Source organism: Phyllobates terribilis, unplaced genomic scaffold (assembly GCF_046119375.1).
Source record: "Phyllobates terribilis strain yellow unplaced genomic scaffold, ASM4611937v1 Scaffold_11__3_contigs__length_659146591, whole genome shotgun sequence".
Lineage (NCBI taxonomy): Eukaryota > Metazoa > Chordata > Amphibia > Anura > Dendrobatidae > Phyllobates > Phyllobates terribilis.
In genome coordinates, this window is record NW_027362771.1 from 539,442,101 (window position 1) to 539,450,703 (window position 8,603).

At 44.9% G+C, this 8,603-nt stretch overlaps 1 protein-coding gene across 1 annotated transcript in view; it reads right to left on the minus strand.

The window, feature by feature from the left end:
- PRR36 (proline rich 36) overlaps positions 1-7,833 on the minus strand; it is a 61,753-nt gene extending 53,920 nt beyond the window's left edge. The window contains exon 1 of the mRNA XM_073653862.1: positions 7,674-7,833. The gene's annotated coding sequence lies outside the window, so the exon portion shown is untranslated. The remainder of the gene's footprint in view (positions 1-7,673) is intronic.
- Positions 7,834-8,603: the final 770 nt, after the last annotated feature.

The window sequence follows — 8,603 nt, forward strand, 5'->3', positions numbered from 1 at the left end:
AGGAAAGGGAAGATATGGTCAGTACTGTGCTCGGAGACTTCCCTCGGTCTTGGACTCAAGTCAATGGCGCTGTTGTGGTACCCGTCCTCACCTTCCTCCAACCAGCATCTCAAGTACCTACGGAGAAACAGGTAGAGCTGGAAGAGCAGCCGGTCCAGGAGGCAGAAGACCCCACACAAGCAGACCAGGAGGATCAACCCTCTGCTTATAGTGAGCCTGCCGTACTCCTAGTGAGCCAAAGAGCCCGTAGACAGCTGCCCAGTTTACCTTTGACAGCTCCTACACCCTGTAGCTCAGGACCAGTCAGTCAGCTCCGTAGGTCCACTAGAGCCACTAGAGGCCAGTTGCCCGTACGTTGGAGGATCTAAGTGTTTAGACTGCTTTATTTGTATTTACCTGTTTATTGTTGCCTGTAAATAATTGTGTATTTTTTAGTTATTTTATAGGTGTCGTTTAGGGATTATCCGGAATCCTTTGTACATATGTTTGGAGCGTAACCCAGGAATGGACTAAAGACTGTTAAGGACTCGGGGCAGGACAGACCCCTACCTGGTTACGGCTCCCTGTTCCTTGGTGAAATGGACACCCTTGTTTTCTTCAAAAACTGCACCCGGTTGCGGACACCCCGTGACCATCCTAATGTGTTTTTCTTTATTATGCTGTTTCTGTTTATACTTGTTATGTTTACAAAAATATGTTTAGTCCCGGAGTACTAAATTTTACTAGGGGGGAATGTGGCACCCCAGGGGTCTGGTTTCCACAGTAATAGCAATATTACGTCTGAGAGCAGGTGGGAGGTCTCCTGGTCAGGAATCCTATGCATGCCACACCTCCTGCCCAGTCCTGGGAGGGGAAGAACTTCCCCTATATAAAACTGGGGCTGAGGCAGGGTTAGGGAGAAAGAGAAGAAGAGGAGTCCCAGACAGAGACACAGTCTGGTCTGGAGTGTAGCAAAAGCAAGGAAAGAAAGATCAGGAGCTCAGTGGGAGCAGTGCTAAAAGGAGTCAGGGGCTGGAAGCTGTAGAGCTCGCCCTGATTGAAGAGTTCTCACCGGACCCGGAGTCCGAGGCTGTGGGGACTAATCCTTACCCAGCAGCAGAAACCGACCGGCAGGGGATTTCAGGTCCTCTGGCCCAGAAACCCGAAGGCACGGTCACACGCAAGGGACCAGCACCGCCGTCGTGGAGCGGAAGCTACGAGAAGGCCCCGAGTCACCGGCCATACGGGTGAGCACCACACGGTACACTCAGGGACGTGGGCTACTTTTACCCGCCTCTAGCAAGGTAGCCAGAAGAGTACAATTAGTTGGGGAGGCCTACAACTCCGCCTGGCCAGGGGAGATCCTATCTGCTCACAGACTGACCAGGCCCCGATCGCTAGCCAGTACTCCGGGAGGGTCTACCTTTGCCACCAGTAAAGACCCTGAACTACACCGCACCGTCTCTGAGTGGTTCCTGGTGCCTGCGTGCAACTCTGCTAACCCCATCATTCACGTCGGCTGCCCTGAGGCCATACCCCTCCCGTTGGGGGTTATACCATCCACGCTGCACATCCGTACCACCGGCCTCAGCAGTCTGCCCTGCAGCGGCGGCTTCATAGCCGCATTCAACGGGTGGCGTAGTCGAACACTCTAACATCTACTGCTAAAGACTGCCATTTAGTTTGACACCCTGGGCACGGACCGGGTCACCGCCACGAGGACTACTACCCCCAACAGATCCGGCTCCGGGTATTCCCCGCGTGCGCAACGCTGCACCACAGCGCAGGCCCAGGGGGCGCGTCACTTGCACCTACTGCCACTCTATCTTCAGCTCCTTTGTGAGAAAATGTATTTGGGCAGCCACTCAGTCTACCAAATAAAATTCCTGAGAAGGAAATTGGGGATGGCTTCGCTACTGGTACTGGGGGCAGTGCTAATACTATGGCATCATACCATAGTTTGCTGCAAATATTCCAGGCTGGTAGGAGGCAAGCAAATTCCCACAGAAAAGTACCAGCAGTAATGTTCAGGGACCCGCAATTGTAGAAGACGGCGACAACACCGGGAGAAATAGTGACGGCTGGGGACCGAGTATGGACACGAGGCATGAGGCATGTGTTTGTGAAACGCTTCCGCCCTCACGAGCCTAAAAGGCCACATTTCAAGTGAAAACAGCTTTACAGGACTTCCTGTGAGAAATGACACGCAGGGTAGATAGGGTTTCCCTCTATGCCAGTCCTTTCACCGAGCTAAATACAACTGTCAGCTAAAAAAGTTGTGGACTGGTTCCGTACCGTCCCTGGCCACATTCACCTGTCCATGTGTTTGTGGTTAGGCGGTCCTTCCCAGTAAGTGCACTGGGGAGGGCACGGGTAATGTTGTGGGATCCGTGCTTGTGGAAGGCGGAGGCGATACCGGGAAATATAGTGGCGGCTGGGGACAGAGTATGGACACCCGGCTGCCGCCGGCATGAGGTTGTGAAAAGCTTCCGCCTCCACGAGCTTAAAAGACCATATTTCAAGAGCAAAAAGCTGCCCAGAAATCTGGCAGTTTAGTGTTGCGGCCTGTGGGTGGGTGGGTGGGTGGGTATCTGGCTGCATACTTGCACTTGCATTCCAAGTAACAGAAAACTAAGCAGATGGTGGCCTCTATCATCATCATGGCCTCACCTCGGCACTATGAACTCTCCTTTAGGAGAAGCCAGGGCCCCCTGGAGGAGTCTCTGGTTCTCTGGTGGGCCCGTCTAGCCCTGCCGAAAAGCAGCCCTGGCTAAGAAAAGTGTTGGGGAAGGTTCCTGGACACTCTATGGCTGCTTTTTTAATGTGGATCGGCCATGCTTATGCATGTTATTTCTCAAACCGCATTACAGATCAGGCCATTGTCCAACTCTGTATTCAAGAAATTAAATGCGCAAAGAAAGGTGTGCGTGTGTGTGTCAAAGCACCACCGACAAGTGCGAGTTGATGTTGGACGGGCTGCCATTGCTTCTGCAACAAGCTGCATTACAGGACTTCCTGTGAGAAATGACATACAGGGTAGATAGGGTTTCCCTCTATGCCAGTCCTTTCACTGAGCTAAATACAACTGTCAGCAAAAAAAGTTGTGGACTGGCTCCGTACCGTCCCTGGCCACATTCACCTGTCCACGTGTTTATGGTTAGGTGGTCCTTCCCAGTAAGTGCACTGGGGAGGGCACGGGTAATGTTGTGGAACCCGTGCTTGTGGAAGGTGGAGGAAATACCGGGAAATATAGTGGCGACTGGGGACCGAGTATGGACACCCGGCTGCCTCCGGCATGAGGTTGTGAAAAGCTTCCGCCTCCACGAGCCTAAAAGGCCACATTTCAAGTGCAAGCAGCTGTCAAAAATTTGGCAGTATAGTATTGCAGCCTGTGGGTTGGTGGGTGGCTGCCTGCATACTTGCGCTTGCATTCCAAGGAATGGGGTAGGGACAACTGAACGCTGCAGTGGGACAAGGACGTGAACGGTGATTGTTTCAAGTCTGCAACGACAGGTTCATGGCGGGAGGCATCTTCGCATGTGCCAAGGATCACTTATGATGGGCACACTTTTAGGCAGTGACCTGGAAGTCAGAGATGCTTCCAGAGGTCTTCCCCATGCTGTTCCCATGTCTTTTCAGCACTGTATGCAGGTGTCTGATGATGTGTCACACACTACATGGCCAGATAAGGTTGTAAAATGTTAAAATGAAATTTCCTGGTGAATGCATTTGTCTTGGCTGAAAGCAATGCAAAAGTGCAAAAACGCATCAAAAACGCTACGTGTGAACATAGCCCAAGGTGTGGAGGAGTATTTTTGTTTTTGGTTATTTATTTTGCCTTATATACAAATTATTACCCTGGAAAGGATGTTCCTTAACATATTTCTCAGGAATATCCATTTTGGTTTCGTTTTTGTATGTTTTATTGTGAGTCCGTAAAAGTGGTGTAATTCAACGTTGTTGACAGCAGTGATCTGGGAGTCAGAGATGCTTCCAGGGGTCTTCACCATGCTGTCCCCATGTCATTTGAGCACTGTTCCCATCGATTTGGGCAATTTTTAGGCCCTCTACAGACCGCCGGGGGGGAGCCATCTGAAAAATGCTCGAGTTTCCCATAGACTTACATTGGGCTCGTTGCTCGGGTCGAGCACCCGAGTATCCCAATTTGCTCGACCCGAGCAACGAGTACCCGAGCATTTTAGTGCTCGCTCATCACTAGTCTTGACTCTTAACCCTCAACTGGTGAGGTGGGTTTTTTTTCACGCAACTGGTGATGTGGGATTTCCTATACCCCAGTGTTTAGAAATCTCTTATTTTTACAGAAAATGCAAAGATCATGTTTGTTTTAATCGTTTTCTTATTGGCGATTGATTACACGAGTATAACAAATTTTTGACACCCACAAATGGATGGACGCTAGTGAGACACGTGTCCTCACACCAGCATTTTTCAATGAATGGCAGCCGAACAAAAATTCCCTGGGTGTGGCAAACCCCACCTCACCAGTTGAGGGTTAAGTATTTCAGGTCCTAGGTAATGGTAGGCAATGGTAAATCTAGATAAGGGTGGGTTTAAGTAATGATGGTTTTAGGCAATAGATCAGACTGCACATGAGTCAACAGGTGATGCAGCAGCAAAAAAGGCAAACACAGTTCTGGGATTTATTAAGAAAAGTATAGAGACTAGATCATGTGAAGTAATTATTCCCAGCCCATGTGTATGCATCTTTAGAGCTTGCATTGTAATTTTTTTTTAAATAAATGTTATATATCCTGAGTATTGTGTGGTTTTAATAGAACCTTGGGTCTCAGCTTTACAATAATATTTTATTTTCAAGACATATTTTTGTGCCAGGTTATCACTTCTAAAACCTAAAACATGTAAACTAAACCTTTGTGCTGCATCCCACACCCTAAATGCTCTTCATCAGTGATGTTCATTTGATGATCAGTGCGATATTATGTGAAGATGCCTCCATTACTCATGCATGTGCTGAACCTCTCAAGTACCAGTTGTTATGGTAGTTTGCATAAAGGATGGGAGGGAAACTATTATAGTTGTCACCTTGGGGAGCAGAACAGTAAGGCCCAACCCTGATCACAGATGCTTAAAAGCTTGAAATAAGAAAATAACCTATAGGGTGTGTATCTGAACTGTCCTGAGAGTGACTTATGTCATAGTCTCTTAAAGAGGACCTGTCACCAGGCCAAAATTGGCCAGTTTTTACTCTTATTTTATTCCCACTGTTCCTCTGAGTATTCAGTTCTGTTTTTTGTTTCCTTTTAATACGCCATATGGTTCCAGAGATATGGACCTTTTTGTTTAGTACTAATTTTTATAGTCTTTACACGAGGGCACGGTTCACTGAGTAATTATGCAAAGCAGCTTAAAGACACCCCCCCCCCTAAGAAATACCATAGAAATTAGAAATGATAAAAAGGCCCATACCTCCGGAACCGTATAGGGGATTTAAAGAAAAAGCAAAATACTGGGGGAAACAATAACAGCAAAAACTAGTCACTTTTGACTGTCTGACCGGTTTTCTTTAAAGGTCATTTCAACATAAATGTAAAAAAATATATCATTATTTAATAGATGCCCTTGAGTGATAAAGATTTGTGTGCAATAATTACAGAATAGCTTGTCAGACCTATGACAAAATATGTAACAAACCCCATTTGCCATGTACCATTTGTATCAGTAGTACCTCCAAACACGAGTCTGACTTTGCGTGGAGATGCAGGCACAATATTCCTCCATATAAGTTTTTGAAGCCATATAATGGCTCCGAACACCTCAGAGGTGAAATATAATGTGTAGCTATTGAATGTCCCCATACATAGATCGTTGCTCTTTTTTGACTGTTATTTTGCCTCCTTTAATCAAGTATTCCCGGGAAGCTGGTTTTTATAACAATTGTAAAAAAAAAAAAAGTATATCATTGGACCGTCACCAGTCTACTATGCTATAAAGACATTTCATCGGGGAATAATTTTGTTTTTCATGGGACCAATGTAAAAATTATCACATGTCTATAATGAATGGTAGCACGTGTACAATGAAAATGGACAGCATTTTATTTAACTTTAAAATATAATGCTAAATATAAAAAAGCATTGTCTAAGAGTAGGAAAAAAGTCTATGATTTTATTTCAGATACATATACTGCCACTCCTTTCTATAGGCAGTATCTGGTATTGCAGCTCAGACTAATTAACTTGAATGTGTACGAAACCAGAAAGAGCTCAAGGAAAGTGTGGTGCTGTTTCTGGCATAAAAGACCCCTCTATTTAAAGGGTATCCGTCAACAGGTTTTTGACACCTATTCTTATAGGAGCATGATGAAAGGGCAGAAACACTCATTTTATTGAAGTGCCATTTACTGGGCTACTTGCTATAGTTTCATTAGGAGATTATCACTAGAGGACTAATTAACTTGCTGTCATGTAGTCCTCCATATTCATGAGCTGTGTGTACCCCACCCACCTATGCACAATATACACAGAAAGCTGCCAATCAGGTCTGGGCCCTGAGGAAGCCTCTCAAGGCGAAACTTGTTGCGGTGACAATGAGTGATGATTTTATCTAGCTTTAGTGGATCCTGTGCATGATAGTAGTGATAGTGTTACTGAGATTATTATATTAACTCATGGACTGCAGCCATGAATTAGGCAGGATAAAATAATGGAATTGAGAGGTCTTCTTAATCTCAGGAATTCAAATCAATGAAATATATGAAAGGTACAGGATCACTTTAGTGTCTTTTAATGTGTGACTACCTTTATTAAAATAACTAAATAAAAGTCAAGTTTTAAAACAATCCCTTAAGCAGAGTTATAGAGAACTCCGCATTCAGAGCACTGCTAGATCTGCAGCAGATACAAAAGGGATTTTTTTTTCAAAACTGAAGCAAGAATCCCAGTAGGTGACACATCGCTGGAATGAGGGTATCTGCCCCTACATCATGCTGCTCTCAGATGGGGTAGCAAAACCTGATGACATTCCCTTTAATCCCAGAAATCTTTTTATGGCTTATACACGTTACATCTGGGTTTTAGCACAGATTTTTCTGAAACCATAGCCAAAAACAGTTTCGTAGAAATTACTGCAAGAGAGGTAACCTTTGAATGAACCATTATGACATGAAAAAAAAAAGTAGAAATAGAGAAATATGCTCCTTTACTACCAATGTGCTGCAAAATATTGTACCCCAATTACCTATTAACAAAGAAGAGATGGATCTAATTGGGGTACAATATATAGGGTATTCTAATGTTAGCGTTCACATTCATATACGGCATAACTAAACCTACAGTATAGCATTTTAGATACCTGGACCCAGTTTGCTTCTGATGACCTCTCTACATGCGTCTTTGTAGATTTTTCTATAGAAAGGTATAGTATACTGACAGATGTAGTCCTATAATAAACCAGTATGAGCATATAGACTGTAAGATTGGCTGCACATATAAAGAATGGCCGTGGGTGATATATAAATATAGAATCCTACACAATATATTAATACAACCTAGACAAATAATAAACCATCAGTAGAACCTCCACCCACTCCCATCAACGCCGACAGGGTCACATACAGACATTATGTCAACCACCTCCCCCACCGCAGTCATAAACGCAGCATCTATGTATAAACGTCAACCCTATCATCAGCTCCCCCTCATATATTGCAATACCTTCCAGGTAAACACCGCTCAGGTACAGCGAGCACTATGGGTACGTCTTCCCCTCACTCCCAGCTCCACCTCTGGCTCAGAACTGGGTCACACAACAGGATCATCTAGACGACCGTGTCACATCATGTTGGCATTTATATCATACAGCGACAAAAATGACACACACAGGAGTAACCTATAATCTATAGACCCCGTCCCTCCCTGCTGAAGGTGACAGGACATGCTAATTCATGTATTAGGTCACCAGGTGGCAGTGCTGTTCTCTGCACATGATATCAAGCCATGTCTCAGATGTGATCGTTAACCCCTGCAAAGGACTGTGCAACCCCCACCTTGCTGAAGGATTCATCTCCATGGAAATACTGCTTGTTATATGAGCAGGAGGAAGGAAGAGAAATTTATAAGTCTCCAGAGAGAAATCTTCACTCTCTGCAAGTGTGCATGTACACATAAATACAGTGAAATCTCTTTGATGTGACCACCCAAAAAAGTGGTCTTGCCGGTATGGATTGCTGATTTGTACGTTATATGGTAGAACCAAAAATCTGTTCTGGATAAGAGTGTGATCTGAAAAAAAAAAGTTTTGGAAAGGTTTTCCTAATTTATACTGTGCATATATATAGCTGATGGCTTGTTCACTATCACCATTAGGAAAGGCCAGGTGATGCAAATTACCCAGCTTTATAAAAACCCAGCCTCCTCTAACCTTGTGCCAAAAAACAGCAGTCATGGGATCTTCTAAGCAGCTGCCTAGCACACTAAACATGAAAATGGTTGAGGTTCACAAAACAGGAGAAGGTTACAAGAAGATAGCAAAGCGTTTTCAAGTTGCCCTTTCCTCAGTTCGAAATGTAATTAAGAAATTAATTACAGGCAGTTAATAGGAGCAGTCAAGGTCAAGATAAGGTCTGGAAGACCAAGCTAAATTTC